This window comes from Corylus avellana, chromosome 2 (assembly GCF_965113065.1).
Source record: "Corylus avellana chromosome 2, dhCorAvel1.hap1.2, whole genome shotgun sequence".
Classification (NCBI taxonomy): Eukaryota; Viridiplantae; Streptophyta; class Magnoliopsida; order Fagales; family Betulaceae; genus Corylus; species Corylus avellana.
The window spans coordinates 11,954,820-11,974,527 of record NC_142491.1 but is presented as its reverse complement, the minus strand read 5'-3'; the positions used below and the strand labels follow the sequence as shown (position 1 = coordinate 11,974,527).

General features: G+C 32.7%; 1 long non-coding RNA gene across 1 annotated transcript; it reads left to right on the top strand.

Moving 5' to 3' along the window:
• Nucleotides 1-12,579: 12,579 nt before the first annotated feature.
• Nucleotides 12,580-13,860, top strand: LOC148587316 (uncharacterized). Its single transcript, XR_015911503.1, has 3 exons — nucleotides 12,580-12,689; nucleotides 13,602-13,684; nucleotides 13,785-13,860. It is a non-coding gene; the product is annotated as an uncharacterized LOC148587316 (long non-coding RNA).
• The last annotated feature ends 5,848 nt before the right edge of the window (nucleotides 13,861-19,708 follow it).

The following is a 19,708-nucleotide window of genomic DNA, read 5'->3' as shown; positions in this document are numbered from 1 at the left end:
ATTTAGCTTGAGAACAAGTAAAAGAAAAGATACTACTTTCCCTTGTAAGGATACATTTCTGTAATGGTGAGAAAACTTGAACACAGGTTTTCTTAAGCTACACTTCCTGCACAAGAGAAGGATAAAGAAAATTTCCATTAGTCGCAGGGTTAGTAAACGGGGTTTAGAGTTAAAATTGGCGAGTTTCACAACCCAGTAAGAAAATATAAGACATAAGGCAAATCTCATGATAAAATGTGTATCACAAGTAATATAAGAGATAAGGCAAATCTCATCATAAAACATTAGCTTGAAGAAAATGTGTATCACAAGTAATCATGAAACAATTTGTAGGGATAATAATCAAATTATAAAGCAAGAGCACTATGGATAATTATTTAAGACTACCTTCCATTTTTTTTTTCCCATCATAATTGATGAGGTGCCTTTTCAGCACAATTCATCATTGGACCACCCAATTACGAAATATAGAGAAGTTATAAACCCTTTTACACCCTCCAGGTTCTTTTCTTGGGTACGTCAATGGTTCTCCTAAATCTTGAATATACTATAAATGGTCAGACGAAATGTTATTGGGGTTACTCTTGAGAAAAGAGTTTTTCTTTAGTGTGCCTCTAAAATAAAGATAGTGAGTGAGATTTCTTCTAACTCTTTAATTGTCAATGACTCAATATGCAAAAGTTTTACATAAGTGTGTGGAATGATGATTTTGCAAGAATTAAGTTGGCTTTGCAATTGCCTAGGAGATTACTAATGAATCCGTTGCAATAGACCCATTAATAGTTGAGTTCTAAGCAGAAAAGGTACGATTCTTTGAGGTGTAAGAGTCTTTTTGGCAATAGACCCATTAATAGTTGTATGAAATGTCATTCATACGAAGTTTATATAATTTTTAGTTGGGACTTTGGTTGCTTTAAATTGAATCCAAACAGTCTTTATTTGATTTTTCCTCCCACCTTACATATTGTGTATTGCTTTCACTGGAAAATATAGAGATATATTTACAGAAGAAGACCAATTAGGCTAATATAGTTGATAGCTATATTACTTTCAATTCCTATGCACAGGTGAATACTAGATGCATGATATGTTACCTGCTGCCATATCACACGAGGCTTTTCTTCCTTTTACTACTTTTTCCTCACCTTCATCTTCTTCCCCTCCTCTATTTCTTCATCTCTCTTTCTTTAGAATTTTATTCCTCACGCCGCATATGGCCGGATCATAGGCTTGCATTTACTCATATTCTTCTCCTTTATCTTCTCTTATCCTCTGTTCTCTATCTCTTTCTTTAATAATTTATTTCTCACGCCACATATGGCCGAATCATGGGCTTGCTGACAGTTTGCTCAAAGGGATTTTCATTGATGCAATTCTATGATATATTATAGAATATTTTCTATAATTATTCTTTGGGAAAATTACAGTTTACCCCCCTAAAGTTGATAGCGTTTTTCAATTCGAACATCAAAGTTTCAATTTTTGCAATCCACCCCCTCAAAGTTTCAAATTTTTGCAATTTGACCAATTGTATCCAAAACTTATCATATTGCCCCTAATTTTTATTTTTTTATTTTTTATAAAAAAAATTTAAAAGAATTCGGGATGGCTGTAGCCACCACTTTGGCCATCTTGCCATTTTTGCAGCCCCAAATTTATTTATTTCTTTTCATAAAAAAAATAAAAATTATGGGCAATATGGAAATTTTTGGATAATATTGGTCAAATTGAAAAAAAAATTGAAACTTTGTGGGGGTGGATTGCAAAAATTGAAACTTTGTTGTTCGAATTGAAAAAGGCTGTCAACTTTGAGGGGGTAAACTGTAATTTTTCCTTATTCTTTTTGTTTTTTTGAATGCAAACTTAATAATTAAAATTTTCTATTCAAGCTTTTCTAAAATATCATTTTTAATTGATATTATGGCTAATTCACTTTTCTTTTTTTCTTTTTTCTTTTTTAAAAAAATGATGTTGTCAATCTTAAGTAGAGTTTTTCAATTTTAATTTTGAAAAACTTCTTTCTCCAAAAAGCAACTATATATAACAAGTGTTGTTAACATTTGCAAGCTGTGTCGAAGTACTACTATTTATCATTTTTGGAATGGCATTAGGCTAAATGATTTGGATGTAAAAATCTATATAAATTCGGGGTATTACCCTTTATATCCTGTATTTTTCTGATTTTTTTTTTAATAAAGGTATTTTTGTCATTCTTAATACAAAGTGGTACGTTGTAATTTTTTGGTAGTTTTGGGAAGGAGTAAGGGATATAATATTATTTTAATTAAAAGTCTGGGAGAGGGAAAACATTACAAATTGTTAAATAGTTTGAATGAGATATATGTACTTTTTTTCCTAAATTATAAATAATTAATTAAAAAATCAGGCGGAGATAACTAAACTCCAACCTCCCCTCTTCTTATGCATTTGACACTACAATGTTATTTTAATCTTTCATAAATAACACAAATTTAATTTATCTGTCACAAGTAGTTATAAAAATGACATAATGTCAAGAAGGAATACTTTACCAATTGACACCAATGAAGTTTTGTTAAACTTTGGAGTCGGGCCAAATTCAGTGCCTTAGGGGCATATTTTATTTTTCTGGGTTTTCTTTGTGTCTTTTTTAAGACTTATTTTAAGCGATTTTGAAAATCTGTAAACATGTGTTTACTGTTTTAGAAGAAATTCAACAACGTTACAAATCCAACAAAAACACACACATATAAAAACCGCTATATGTATATATCTACATATGCAGATAACAGATAGCGGTTACCAACTGCCTACATGTATAACCCTAGTTTAAATCTCATCATTTTGAATTTTCTTTTAGAATTTTATTAAACACAAAATAAGGTGAAGGTGTCGATTAGAGCCCAAAGTGATGTGACAGATCATTTTGAAAACCGATTTGCAACCCCATCTCTTAAGTTGTAACATTATTCAGCTAAGTTTGTAGGTTAGCCCATCATGGTAATGGGCTTAAATGTCAAGGCTCTATTAATTGGGTCCAAAATAGCTTAATAGATCAAGGGTCCATAAATGAGATAATTAATTTTATTTTGAAAGACATTTAGGGTTTACGTGCGTTTGACATTTTGATTTCATAGATAAAAAATGTGATTTTAAGCCAAACGTAGAAAATATATCATTTAAAATTGTGTTTTTAAAAAATTACAATGTGAAAACGTAGGAAATTTGCGTTTTTTTTAAAACGCAAACTGTGATTTTAAAAGTCAAACTGCAATTTTCCAAATGATTAACTGTGTTTTTAAAAATCACATTTTCAAATTACACATTTTAAAATCACTATTGTTAAATCTCACTTTTTAAAATCATAAATTCAAACGAACTCTTATCGTCTAAATGGAGTGGTACATTAGGAGATGTGTTTGAATCTCATTAAGGTTAAAATTTCCCTTTGTAATTTTATTGAAAGATATTATTAAGGAAATAAAATTTACAAAAATTAAAACATAGCCGGATCTTTCACTACTCTGTATCTTTTCTCTTTTTTGACTGATTTTCTGAAGACTTTTGTCTTCTCTGCTATCTATCTTCTCCACTACCTCCCATGGATGCAACCCACTCTGACCTCCAAGATCTGATCACCAGACGGAAGCTTTATCTTAATCCTCAAATGGTTAGAGCAACCCCCACCAAAGCTTTACCTGTCAAATACTTGTTTACCATACCCAAACACCTTTATCTTGACTGTATTATGAATCAAGAACCTTACAATGTCCTTAGAATATCAGAGGAAACGTATAGTTAAAACAAACACGCAAAAATTAAGGTAGTTTTATAAAGAGTAATAATCCTATAAATTATATTTTTATTTCATCATTATTTTATAATGTTGGCATGATAATTCTAACCAACTCTTGGATCGAGAGTAGTGCTAGTAGAGAAAGACTTTTATCCCGACTGCTTCCGTGGTTGGTCACCCACTATATTTTTTAGTGGTTTTTTTTTTTATTTATTTTTAAAAAAAAAAAATTTTCTAATATGAGTTTAAAAAAAATGTGGGGTTTGTAGTAATTTTGATTTAATTCCAGTAAGAACATATGTGTTATTGCCAAACTAAATAATAGGAATAACTATTTCATTCCACTCTTCTCTATTCCCACTAATAATTATTCATTTTCTTATAGAATATCCGATCGGCAAACCAAACAAAGCCTTAGTATTTCCTTAAGTAAATAGTAATACAGCATCCACATAATTATAGATACTTGCCTTGTATCTTCATGGGGTATAGCAATTATCACGGGGGCTACAAATATTATTTCCCACCTATAAGAATAACTTATGTTTCATAATCAGATAAATTTTACTTACAAAATTCTGGAGGCTTCTCGATTTTTCATGAGTTGATGGATACCAATAATTCAAGCAATTCCCATAATGAAGCTGATTTTTTTTTTCCCATCTTATACTGAATTTCATAAAGGACTTGCACTTTATTTTTAGGAAAAATATATTTTAACTCTTTGAACTATCACCACATATTCATTTACATCTCCAAACTTTCAAAGTGACATTAGGGCTCCCATAGAACCATTGCCTAACAAATTAAGCACTTTTACATTTTTTTTCTCCCTAAAATACCCCTAAATCATTATTATTTTTTTAAAAAAAATGGTTAATATGAAAAGGGCCACCCCTTTTTTTAACCTTAAGTTTTTTTAATAAATTTAGCTTTTTTAAACGGTTATTTTTAAATAACTTTAATGGTATGTGGGAGAGAAAAATACAAAAGTCTTAAATTTGAGGATTTTGCTTAAATGTTGTAAAAAAAAAAAAAAAAAAAAAAAAAAAAAGCTATAGTATACGTGTTGTAATTTTCTCAATAGTCCAGGTTTAATTTCTTCTTTTTTTTTTTTTTTCTCACGGAACACTTGGAAGGAAAACTTGAAATTAAATCTGGATCATTGAAACTACAACACATATGTTGTAGTTTTTTTTTTTAACGGTACTTAAGCTAAATCCCTAATTTGACACACGGTATTAATACTATAAGACGCCCTAATGTCACTTTTTAAAGTTTAAAAGCTTAAAAAAAATATGTGATAATAGTTTAGGTGGTTAAAGTATAATTTTTTCCTTATGTTTTTTTTTTTCTACACCTTTCCTAAGTTTTGGGAGGATAAAGAGTATGAAAATTGCATCAAGGTCTCCATTATATATTTCCCTGTAGCCTTTTTTCCCTTATTCAATTAAAAAAAAAAAAAAAAAAAAAAAAGCTCTCCATTATATATAAACTCGCTATTGTGGCTGCTTCCATAGTCATTGCAGGTGCAATTGGAGTCTGTATTCCAATACTAGGAAAGACAACTTGGCGCATGCGCTTTTGAAAGCTTGACGTCGATTGGCCATGAATTAAAATGAATCCCGTGAATTAAAATGCCCTTCTCAACATGCAAAGCCCATATACAAACTTCAATTGCAAGCATAACGACTATGGAAAATTGTAGCAAGTTTATATATATATTCCAAGCAAAACTTTGCTGAGTCTATTGACAAGTTTTTTTTTTTTTTTTTTTTTGTGATTTTTAATGATTTTGGTGAGTATTGTTTACTCACAAAATAAAACTCGCTAATTTGCTTGAGTCTATAAAAAAGTATTTTGTTTTATTACTTTTAATGATTTGACCGATCAAAATAGATTCTCCTTTTAATGATTCAAGTAGTTTTTTTACAAAGAACCACTAGCCTGGGAGATAAAATCATTAAAACTTTTTTTTAGACGGTTGGAGTGAGAGGCCAATTGTAGCTATCTTACCAGGGCTTGACCATAATAACACCAACTCGCGGGGTGCCGCTTAAGAGGAGTTTCCGCAAACGCACTCTCATGACCACTACCAAAAAAAAAAAAAAAACTAGTTTTATTGACGATTTGGAAGAAACCGACACTATAAGGTGTTGGTTTCTGTTCAACCGACATCAAATTAAAAATGGTGTCAGTTGAACAGTAACTGACACTAATAATAGTGTTGGTTTACTGTTCAACCGATTGACACCAATTTCAAATTTTGAATTTTGAATACCAATTCAACCCTCCTTTCTAATTTAAATATTTTTTTGGGTTTAAAAGTTTAACACACTATAATCCCATTTCACGTTTCTTCCTTTTTTTCTTTTTTCTTTTTTTCATCTTCTTTTATTTTTCTGACTGGATCTACTGATCACCTTTTTTTTTCCTTCATTTTTCTGTAGGCGATTGTTCATTTGGTGGTTCCTCAACATTTTTCCCAAGCCAAGACAATTAAGAGGATACTGGATGTTTGTGAATCTAAGCCCGTTCGAGAAATGAAGTTTTGTGCTACTTTCTTGGAATCCATGGTTGATTTTGTGCGTGCCATATTTGGATTGCAAGCCGCAAGAGCCAAAATCACACGAAGAAGAAGCCCAACAGAGAGATCGATGCCGGCGTAAACAGAGAGAGGTCGAGAAAAGAGAGGGAGAAGAAGAAGAAGAAGTCCAACATACAGAGAGATCGATGCCGACGTCAACAAAGAGAGATCGAGAAAAGAGAGGGAGAAGAAGAAGAAGGAGGAGATTTGGATCTGATCGACATTAAAATGAAAATAAAAATAAAATGTAAAAAATGAAAAATGAAATCAATAAATAAGTGGAAAATATATGTGGGTATATATATATATATATTTTTTGGAATCTAATAAATTAGTGTCGGTTTTGCCTAAACCGACACCTTTTCCCATTTTCCTACCCATGTTTAACTACTCTTTGGAACCGTCACTACAAAGACAAACCGACACCTTTCAAAAGGTGTCGGTTTGGACAAACCATCACTAATTAGTGTCAGTTTTGCCTAAACCGACAACTTTTTCCCATTTCCCTACCCTTGTTTAGCTACTCTTTGGAATCGTCACTACAAAACCGCCACTAGTTTTATAGCGACGGTTTTTAGCCCTAAACCATCATAAAAAAACATTACTAAACCTCTATTTTTTTGTAGTAGATTGATCGAGCCATAGCTTAACACCCGCCTCACTATGGCATCAATAGAACTCAATGTGACGTTTTATAAAGTTTTTAAAAATTTACGGGTAAAAGTTTTTAAAAGTATTATATATATATATAATTCTAAAAATGACGTTATATATAGTAGAGTATTATCAAATTATCGTATTGGATTTTATTTTTTTTTTAAATTCTATTTAAAAAGCAGTTACCGACTAACAGAAGTAGTTTTGTATTAATTATCATTTTACCACATAGAGGTAAATATAATTATCCCTTCTTATCGCAAGGAAAATTACCTCACAAAATGACTTCCATAAACAATATATGCATTTGGAAGGCATTGTATATGCACAAAATCAAGATTCAAAAGACACCATTTAAGGAGTCCATCTGGTTTACTGCAGTACCTTTCTTGCAACAACCTCTTAATTGTGGTTGTTGCCTTCACCGGTTGCAACTCTTTATTTAGCCATTTTGTCATTAATTACCGCCTTGTGCAGCCCTTAAAAATACCAGACTTATTTATGATCCTTCTGGGACCATGAATAACACCATTGCTAGTCTATTACTGTTATTTTCACTGTACTATATTTTTTATTTGAACTTTGTTGTTGGGTTGCCCACACTTTTATTGTTGTATGATGCATAACCCGCTTCCGGCTTCCCCTTATTTGAATTAAAAATAATAATAAATAATAAATAAATAAGTGTCCAACTAAGACCCTTTATGTCAAGAAAATTGGTACCAGATACGTCTTCAAACATAAATTTCCTAGAAACTAAAAATGTCGGAGACGTAGAAGAGTAACTTTCAAAAATGTAGCGCACTGCATTCTTGATTCTTCACATATCATGAGAAATAGTTAGTCTCTATTCTTGCTCTTTCCCTCAACCCCACTTAATCAATTTGCAACAGAGAACCTTTGTTCATCACTCTCCTCCAATTCCACACTACTGTCATCTCAAACAACCGCTCTCATCAGATCTTTGCCCACCCCTACACGACGTTGTGTGAGTTGCACTATCTGAAAAACTCTAAACAGATAAATATCACAATTTTATGCGGAATTAACGGATATTTATCAAAGCAAACAATCACCAAAATATGAACAATCACACACAAAGATTTTGGTGACGAAGAGGAAACCTTTTAGAGACCGATCTAAAAGTAAAACCTCTCCGGGGCAGCCAAACCCAGGAAATCACTATCAAAAGATTATCCAGAGATTACAGACACTAGGAACACTTACAACCCTTTGCAAAACCTTGGCTCTGTAAGATCGACAAGCCTACAACTCGTCTCCGCGCTCACAATCTTCTTCAACGTGATTCTCCTTTACCGGACCCTTCCGATAGACTTCTCAACCGTAGATTTATCAAAGGAATAATTAAAACTCTAAGAGATTCACTTTAACGCTCACCACATATGATCTCTCTTAGCACAGCCTCCGACGAACTCTTTGGGGGTGAAAATTCGTACTTCTCTCTTCTATAATGATGTATATATATCCCCGACAAAACCCTAGACCTAACCCACTTAAAATCATGTTTTTGGGCCTAAAACTTACGGGGTGTCCGGACATGTTAATGGGCTGTCCGGACACAGCTTTGCGGAGCAAAATTTGAGTTTCTGGAAATGAGGTCCGGACCCGGGGAAGGCATGTCCGGACATGGGTGAAACAGCATTCTGGAAATGCTGTCCAGTCTTGATCAACAGCCCCGATCGATGGGCGTTTGTGGTCCGATTGAGCTGAAATTTTGCAGGGACGTTCATAACACATGAATCTACATTATGAACGGTGGAGATTGGATTCTGAGCATTCTATATCAGTGTTTGAGCTCGTGAACAGTAGCCTCTGCATTTTGGAACTGAATTAAGCCAACACAAGAACTAACAAACTCCCCCTTTGGCAATTCAGTGACAAAACCAAAATGTCGAGCCAATCCCATCATCTCCCCATATTTACTCCCCCTTTTTGTCACAGAATGACAAAAGGTCTTCATATTTCCTGAAACACTTCACAAAATACATCAAGGCATATGTGGAACAAGAAGACATAAATAAAACTCATGATAAAAAAATGACGTAGCATGCGTGATTATAAAGAAACATCAGCAAAACTCCCCCTCAATGTATGACTCAATTAACAACAGGAAACTGGAAATGCAAAACATGTTTCTCCCCCTTAAAAGTTAAAAGAACACACATGATAACACATCAATGACTCATGTATTGTACAATGAATATCCAAACATGCTCCAAATATGCAAAATATACATGAGACTAGAAATGGCTAGAAACTCATATTGCTTAACCCAAGCCAAGAAAATGTTCCATTCAACCTATGTTTGTGTGGTGTGTGGGTAAGCCATCCAAAGAGAAAAATTTTCAATTTATAAAATGAGGAGAAAGTTTCACCACCATGAGGTTTTGACAAGTATATCAAATCAAAAGTGAAACCTTATCATACTAGGGTCTAGCCACTCTCATCCTATACAATTCTCTTTGTAAAATATTTTGCACAAGTTTGACACAGTGAAATAAATTCCTTTTGGAATATGATATTTTGATTTTATTTGTTTCACTATTTTGTTTATTTTTCTCTTTGAGAAAGTGTCCTTAAACTTTTGGAGCTTATCACAACAGAGAAAGCAGGAATTTTTAAGCCCTAGGTTCAACTAGCATATGGTCAATTTGAAAAATATGACTAGTCAAAAACCTCATATGGCTACCTAACAGACCTCACAAATAAAGTGAAACAAAACTTCAATTTAAGCTTAACTGTGCACAAGAGATAAAGCATAGGCAAAAAGTACCACATAAGCTCAGGCTTTAGGTAACCACAAAAACAAGTCTATTGACACAAATTTTCATCTCATGCATATTAAGAACATTCCAAGACGTAAGGAATTAAATTCATAAAAAGCAACATGAGAAATTAATGAACTATCTAGGTGCATAAGACAAAATAAAGAAAAGAAAAAAAACAACCAAAGTAAAATATTTTTGTCTTTTTGAAATTTTTCACAAAAGAAAAACAAATGCAAAACAAATAAAAATGCAATGCAAAACAAAGCAACATGCTTGAATTGAGATTACATTTGGCAAGACATGAATGTCCTTTAGCATTAAACTTTCATCACATCTTATAGGTCCCACTACAAAATAATGATTTGGTTTAATAACTACTTCTAGGTCTTCACAAGACATTACACATTCCTAAACATTTGATTAGCAAGTAGACAAAAATCTTGGTGGTCCGCACACAACATCTCATTTATAAACTTTTCAAAGATCATGATATATGAATTTCTTGAAAAATCCTTTATGAATATGCCTCAAAACATGAATCTCAAAACAATCATGTATATACTCTTCATACAGAAAGTGTAACAACAAAAACAATGCAGTGCATAAACAATAAAGCAAAAACAAAAAAAATGCAATGAAAAAAAAAACAACATGCTCTAGGATATTATAAAATAAGCAAAACAATCAATCCTAGGCATGTTATTGACTCACCTAATTTTAGGTGAGATCACTACCACTCCCCCTCAATGGGTGAATGATATCATCCTTCCTAACCCACACTTGAGAAATCTTAGGTCTAGACTTATGACTTTGCTCAAACTTATCTAGCCTAGATAGCACTTCTCTCATCATTATGACCAAACCCTCACTTTCTTTCCTAGAATAGGAATTTTCACTTTTATGCTTATGGGATTTCAAATCAAAACACTTTGGTCGAATATGACCAACCTTTCCACAATGATGACAAGTGGGCACAAACCTTTTAGAAGATAATTTTCTATGAGGATGCATGACTCTAAGCTTAGGGAAAGATGCATGATGCTTAACATAAATTTTCTTACCTTTCTTACCATGGAGAGTCGGAGCAGCTGCATGATTTTCTTTCTTTGGAGCAGCTTTGAATTTCCAACAGTTTGGTCTAATGTGACCAACAATCCCACAATGATGGCATGTAGGAAAAAGCTTACCTTGAGTTTGTTTAACTGAAGGAGTCTTAGAAAAATTAGCCTTGGTTTCTTTAACATTCACAGGATTATGATTCAAGGACTCATTAGAAACATGTGAAGTAGATGCACCAACATTATCAACAATCATACTAGGCTTGTTAGAAACAAATTCTTTAGTACAAAGAAAACTTTTCAAATTATCACTAGAGAAATTTCGTGAGAGTTCCTTAGAAACATTCAATTCATTCTCAAGTGATAAAGACTTTTCAACAAGCACAGAAATCTCAGATTTCAAAGAATCAATCAAGATATGTGATTTAGACAAATCATTCGCCAAAGATTCTTTATCAGATTTCAAAGAATCAATTAGGACATGTGATTCAGACAATTAATTAACAATAGATTCATTCACATGCTTAAGATCTTGAAAATCCCCCAAACAATTTGTGTATTGATGTCTCAAAAGAGTGAATTTTTCCAACAAATTGTTGAAGGAGTTTATAAGATCATATTCCCCTTGAGAAGTATTCATAGTAAACAGGAGTCAACAGATCTCACTCAAGAATTTAATCCAAACAGAGTGAACCCGCTCTGATACCAATTGAAAAACTCTAAACAGAAAAATATCACAATTTTATGCGGAATTAACGGATATTTATCAAAGCAAACAATCACCAAAATATGAACAATCACACACAAAGATTTTGGTGACGAAGAGGAAACCTTTTAGAGACCGATCTAAAAGTAAAACCTCTCCGGGGCAGCCAAACCCAGGAAATCACTATCAAAAGATTATCCAGAGATTACAGACACTAGGAACACTTACAACCCTTTGCAAGACCTTGGCTCTGTAAGATCGACAAGCCTACAACTCGTCTCCGCGCTCACAATCTTCTTCAACGTGATTCTCCTTTACCGGACCCTTCCGATAGACTTCTCAACCGTAGATTTATCAAAGGAATAATTAAAACTTTAAGAGATTCACTTTAACGCTCACCACATATGATCTCTCTTAGCACAGCCTCCGACGAACTCTCTGGGGGTGAAAATTCGTACTTCTCTCTTCTATAATGATGTATATATATCTCCGACAAAACCCTAGACCTAACCCACTTAAAATCATGTTTTTGGGCCTAAAACTTACGGGGTGTCCGGACATGTTAATGGGCTGTCCGGACACAGCTTTGCGGAGCAAAATTTGAGTTTCTGGAAATGAGGTCCGGACCCGGGGAAGGCATGTCCGGACATGGGTGAAACAGCATTCTGGAAATGCTGTCCAGTCTTGATCAACAGCCCCGATCGATGGGCGTTTGTGGTCCGATTGAGCTGAAATTTTGCAGGGACGTTCATAACACATGAATCTACATTATGAACGGTGGAGATTGGATTCTGAGCATTCTATATCAGTGTTTGAGCTCGTGAACAGTAGCCTCTGCATTTTGGAACTGAATTAAGCCAACACAAGAACTAACACTATCAAGGAGGATTGAACGTTGACAAGTGGGACAAAGCACAGATTGGCCCCTACACGGGAATTGGTATCCAAACGTTTGGTTTTCTTTAATTTTGGTTTCTTGTCTTCTTTTTCAGCTTTTCTTTTTTTTTTTTACCGAAAAAAAGATGGGATGGTTTTTGTACTTGTTGATAATGCTGTAGATGCCAAATGAAAGAGGATGACTTACACTACTGGGTTCTTTGGGCTTGAGCCTTGCTTGGTAAGCTTCTATTTCCTATTATTAACTGCTACTAGTACTTAAAATTTTTTGTACTTGTATCTCATTTTTTTATGTAAATATGTGGTTGGGTTTCTAGTATTTGTTTTGATAGATGTACTGCTATGATTTATTGGGTTACGCTGGAAAACTACATCTGCTAGTTGGAAGATAATTATTGTCCAATTTTTCATTGTATAATATATTATAGATGGCCATTCAAAATGTTCATGGGGTTACTCATTAGAAAAGAGTTATTCTTGAGTGTGCCTCTAAAAAGATAGTAGTGAGTGATATGTCTTCTGGCGCTTCGATTGTTAATATTCAAAAGTTTTACATAAGTGCATCGAATGATGATATTGCAAGTATAAAGTTGTCCTTGCAATTGCCTAGGAGATTACTAATGAGCTAAGCCATTGCATAGGCCAAAGTTATTTTGATGACATTGAACATCATTGGACATTTTCCATTGGCTTTTCCATATGCTCCAAAAGCCTTTATACAGAGCTCTTAATTTGTTTTTTTAGAACCATTTGTTTGATAACAAACATTTTCTCTAGAAATAAAGAGCAAAATTAATTGTTTACTTTTTGGCCTGCTTTCCTCTTAAGCAGAACATTTCTGTTTGTGACAAGTTATTACTTAAGTTAGTTCCATTAATTTACTTATTTTCTGTTTTTTTTAAACCTTTTCCGCTTAGAACTCAAGAGTGTTTGTTTAATAGTTTTGTCTTAAGTGGTCTTACTGTGATTTTCTGTGAGGTGTATGAGCAATAAACCCATTAATAGTTGTATGAAATGTCATACATACGAAATTTATATATTTTTTTAGTTGGGACTTTGGTTGCTTTAATTTGAATCTAGATCTTTCTTTGATTTTTCCTCCCACCTTACATATAGTGTATTGCTTTCACAGGAAAATATATATAGAGATATATTTACAAAAGAAGACCAATCAAGCTAATATAATGGGCTGAATGCTGATTGCAGCATTTGCAGGTTTTCTATTTGTTTACCTCTGTCTCTGTCTCTCTCCTATGGTTCTCTACTATCTTTCAAAGTAACAAATTCCAAATCTTAAAAGCATTTATACTTGCAGCTATGATTCGGAACTGAGGAGATATATAGCAAGGAAACCTACTAGAAAATGTGCCATCTTTGCTGAAACTTTGGGGGTTATGTTTTTTGGTGCTACTCCTGACTCAATATGGTATGAAATAGAGGTTGTTGAAGACCTGCGGTTTTCGGAGTTAATTGTTAATTAGATTGTTTGATGTGTTTATTTAAACTAGTTCAAATATTTGATGTAGTTAGTACTTTCAGTTGGTTATTACAATTTGGTGATTTACTTGATTGTTTATGTATATCTGTAGCTTTTCTTGGTACTGAAACTAAGATAATGGGGCATGCATCTATTCACCACTCTCTCTCTTTCTCTCTCTCTCTCTCTTTTGGTTGATTTGTTGAGATTATGAATTCTTATCAGATTCCAAATTGTTGACATTACTCTGATTTATCCATCCATGATCAAGTACATATATTTTCATGTGATTGTTATTATTATTTTTTTTCTTTTTTAATTTTTACAGTACTTAGGTTGATGCCTTACCAAAATTATGGAGAACATTTAGTTGATTTCAGTTTCCATTTAACGACTGATAATTGATGTAGTGGAATTATCATATACAGTTGTAATTCCACTTTATTTAACATGTTGGTTATAGAGGCACTGTTAATATTGAACTTCTTTGAATGAAAATAAAACTTTATTTTCAATGATTGAGACTATCTCTGCTGGGTGTTAATTCAATCCTTTTTACATTGCTATTTGAGCAAGGACTCTAGCTTTGAGCTCAGGGTTCCATGATCTTTTCTTCTGTTTGTGAAATTGCTAATTTCTTGTAATGCTGTATGATATCTTTCTTCAGAAAATGAGAGTTGTGCTACCAATATTAACATAAGGGCCCTTACAGGGCAAAGTAGCAGAAGAATGTTGAAGCATGAAGCCAAACATTTTTCCTAATTGCATTTGATCAGAGAGCTACAGATCACTTTTGAAGCCAAACAGTGTTCCCAATTGATCAACTTAAAGATAATTAGAGATTTTTCTTTTATTTGGAATTGATTTGTTTATGAATAGAAAACTCATTTGTCTCAAAAAGGGTAAACATAATTGGTTTGTTGATGAATGGAATGGCTATTTCCTTAATTTTCTGTAGTGGTCATTCTTAGCCCTCTGTGACAAATATAATTTCTCGCAACTATGAAAAATAAATAATAGCAAGTATATGTCAGTAGATGATTATTTTGAAGGTGGAAAATATCTTATTGGTACTAAATAATATTAATTCGAAAAATAAATAATAAGATACTCACAATGCAAGAAATTAAAATTAAAGCAAGGAAATATCTCATAATGCTATAGAATCATGTAAGAGCGTTGTCCTTAAATGTTGATTTTTTGTCCCGTGAAGTATTCAACTCGGTACGATTGGGTCTGTTGACACTTAACCTTTAAGAATTAGATTATAGTGACTACCTTAATTAAGGATGCACTTCAAAGTACGAAGGTCAAATAAACAACCATTTAGTTTAATTACAAGATTCAATGTAATAAAATGAAAAATGAGCACTGAATTGCTCTATATTTCTCTCTTTAAGTAACAAAGTGAAATACTAGAACCAATAATGAGTTATGAATGACGAAGTTGAAAACTCAAAAAATGAGTATGAAACTTTTTGATAACCTTTTTGTCTAAACTTGATGGTCTTTATTTATAAACGTGGTAAGCGACTATTTAATAAAGACAAAAGTCATAACATGCTATGATTCTTAAGGTTCATGACCATACATTAGAGACAATGAAAATTAGATACTCTTAATTTCAAATGAAATGGAGATAAGCGGGTTAAATAAAAAGGTGGGACAAAATTATCTCAATTTTAACTATCCCAATTTGTACACTTTTTCGAGGATCCATTTTCAAAACAATGGCTTCAACGTATGACCTTGGTTTTACCAATACATAAAATCAAAACTAGAACATAATACAGAGGACCCTCTAAGCAGCTCCTAAAAGCATGGAAATATCGAAACAAAACCACCAAGAATTACATAAAATGTCTTTCTACATAACTATCTCAAAGCTCTTCCTACCCTTACGTAGAGCTCAATCGTAGGTATTCTTACCATTACATAATATTTTTTTCATTTTGTAACAGAAGTTTAATGTGGGTTGTTAAACTTTGGAATGCACCTTTTATAAAATATTTGCCATAGTAATTATTTAAATGATGTGTGAAGTTTTTCTAACAAAATAATGCACTGTTCATTCTTTAAGAACCAATTGATAATTATTTGAACTCTGCTCTTCCTTTAAGTCCTATGAAATTTCCACTTTTTGTGTTTAGATATTTTTATTGAGATGCTGATGCAACTTTAGGGGTTTGTTTAAGGTAAACCTTTAAATTGTTAACCATGCCTTTGATTAACACAAAAATACTTTTGGATCATTATTTTCCTCAAATAATGTTGGAAAATGTAAATTAGTACAACAAATAATGATGTGTCACAAGAATGCAAATTTTCCCCATCTGCAATGGTACCAGTGTCTATTTAATAGTTGAGATGGGCTCGAGACTGCTAACAGATTTATAATGACCCACTTGCATTGTGCCTTTGACAGATGTTTGATCAGTACTAAGGCATGGAAAATAAGTTCAACTTATAAATTGCAATGTAATTGCCTAGAATTTGCAATGGATGTGGACCATTTGTTTTTTTTTTTATAAGAAGCTTGGATCTAGACAACTGATGACATAATTGGCCTAATTGAGTTCATCTTCTGTCTTTATTGGTTTATTTCTACCCTTTTGAGCCCTCTCTCTTTTATATAGCCCAAGAGCATTCATATTGTCCTAGTTAAAATAGCTGAACAGAAGAGAAGCTAAAGAAACCTCTCCATCTTGCTAAAGAATTGGGCCAATTGGCTAGTTGCTACAGGCCTCTGCAATATATATTCTCCTTCCTCTAATAAATTACTCAACTAATGATGAAGAATAATGTACATGGAGTTACTCTTTTGGAATATGATAACGCATCAATATTGGTTGGAAAAAAAAATAATGTTACATACACTCTCATTTTCGTACATTTATTTTTACACACCTTTAGATGACTTGTAAAATTATTATTAAATTAAACACAATAAAAATTCATTCAAAATTTAATAATAATTTTAAAAGCCAGTTAAAAAATGTCTGAAAATGGAGGTGAAAAAATGAGTGTGTCATTACGAATAATGTTAGAAGTCTCTCTTGTGTTCCTCCAAGAATAGGGTGGCTTTTAAAATCATCATTGGGCTTATGATTCAAAAAACATTGGTTAATATATTTAAGTCGACCCAAGTCCATTAGCTTAGACTTTTTGGTTAGTGTGATGTCGAAATATGTATATTATGGTGCGTTTGGCATTGATATTTCATAGACAAAAAGTGCAATTTTAAACAAAATTACAGAAAATAAATTGTTTGTGATTACATTTTAAAAAAATTGTGATTTGAAAAGGCTAGAAAATCTGCATTTTCAAATCGCAGGTAATGATGTGTTTTTTTAAAAACAAACAAGTTTTAAAAGTTAAACTACAATTTTAAAGGTTAAACCGCGATTTTGCCAAACGCTTAACTGTGTTTTTAAAAATGACGTTGTCAAGTCACACATTTTAAAATCGTTATTTTTAAATCGCACTTTTTAAAACCGCAAACTAAAACCGACAAACTCTCAGACAGCGTATCTCCTACCATTGATAACACAACAAGTGCTCAAGGAATTTTGTCAAGTGCTCAAGGAATTTTGTGAAGGAAGACTGATGGAGATTGCACTTGGTTGATTCCATTCTTTGAGAAGCTTCTCATCATTCTGCAAGCCCATCACCTTCAAAGCAACACGGCTAACATTCAATTACAGAAGAAGCAGAATATTAATGGACTGCAATATCGGAATCAATGTCATCTAAATTTTGGCTCCCAAAAACGGAGAACCCAAACAGAGGATCATGAAAGACGTGGGGATTGGGAAGTTGTGTTGTAGTGTGAGTTTTCCGAAGCATATTTCTCATGGACTGGGATTCCTTTGGTTTTATTGAATGAGGCGTAGACTATGTAATTCCTTAAGTTATTTTTACAAATAAAAACTTTTTGAACTCAATTATTGTATTTTTTAAAGAATCAAATTAATTAGACAAGGGAGCTATCTAGAGGACAGCATGATGATCATCAAACTGTAAAAAGATTCCCGCCAAACAGCTGGATGAGCATCATTATCAACTTTATCTTTGACCCTACCACAATGGGGAAGATTGAAGATAAGGCATCAGAAGAAAAATAAGCGCTACTTTTGAAAAAGCATGCAGAAGAATACTTTTGGATCATTTTTTTCCTCAAATAATGCTGGCAAATCTAAATTAGTACAACAAATAAAGAATGAGTTGCAGTGCAAATATTCCGAATGTCTATATAATAGTTGAGATAGGCACAAGACAGCTTACAGATTTATATAAAGACCCACTTGCACTTTGACAGATATTTCATCACTAAAGGCATAGGAAGTAAGTGCAACTTTTATGTTGCAATGTAATTGCCTAGAACTTGTAATGGATGTGGACCATTTTTTTTTATTTTTTATTTTTTTTTTTTATATGAAGCTTAGATCTCCACAACTGATGACATAATTGGCATAATTGAGTTCATCTTCTATAGTCTTTACTTTGCTTTTTATTGGTTTCTTGTTACCCTTTTGATGAAGTGCATTGACCCTTCTCTCGCTTAGAAATTGATTCTCTCAAGTTGATTAACAGGAGAGAAGGTAGTCCATTTAAGTGAAGAACGGAATGTTTGTTTTACATTTTTGTTTACAGTTTTACTCTTCACTTAAAAGGGACCGGATCCTCTTTAGTTGAAATCAACTCGCAATGATACAAATACCTCTCGCGCTTTCATATAACCTAAGAACATTCACGTTTGGCTCAGTACTTAATAGTTGTTTTAGCTAATGCTGTAGACACGGGAAAAAAAATCTGGCTAAAGAATTGGCCGGTCGCTGCAGACCTCTCCTTCCTCTTAAAAAAAAAAAAAAAAAAACTCAACTAATGATTAAGAATAGAATACATAACATGGAGTTACTCTTTTGGAATATCTATGACGCATCAATCTTGGTCGGAAAAAAGTAATGGTACATATACTATTACTTTCGTACATTTATTTTCACACAAACCTTTAGATTCATTATTAAATTAAACTGGGTAAAAAATTATTTTAAATTTAATAATAATTTTAAAAGTGTCTGAAAATGGAGGTGAAAAAAAAATGAGTGTGGCATTATGAGTAATATTAGGAGTCTTTTTTGTGCCCTTCTAAGCGTAAGATGATTTTTAAAATTGCCATTGAACTTATGATTAAAAAATAGTGGTTAATATACTTAAGTCAACTCAAGTCCATTAGCTTAAACTTTGGTTTGTATTGAAGAATAGTGGTTAACATACCTAAGTCAACCCAAGTTCATTAGCTTAGACTTTTTGGTTTATGTCGTGTCCAAATATGAAAAATATAAAAAATCTGCATTTTCAAATTATACATAATGATGTGTTTTTTTAAAAAACGCACAATTTTTAAAAGATAAATTACAATTTTAAAGGTTAAATTACGATTTTTCTAAACGTTTAACTGTGTTTTTAAAAATCATGTTGTCAAATCACACATTTTAAAATCGTAACTTTTAAATTACACTTTTTAAAATCGCAAACTTAAACGGACAAACTCTCGAACAGCATATCTCCCAACATTGATAACACATCTAGTGCTCAAGGAATTTTGAAGTGCTCAAGGAATTTTGTGAAGCGCTCAAAGAATTTGGTGAAGGGAGACGGATGTAGATTGCACACTTGGTTGATTCCATTCTTCGTGAAACTTTTCATCATTCTGCAAGCCCATCAACTTCAAGCAACGCTGCTAACATTCAATTACAGAA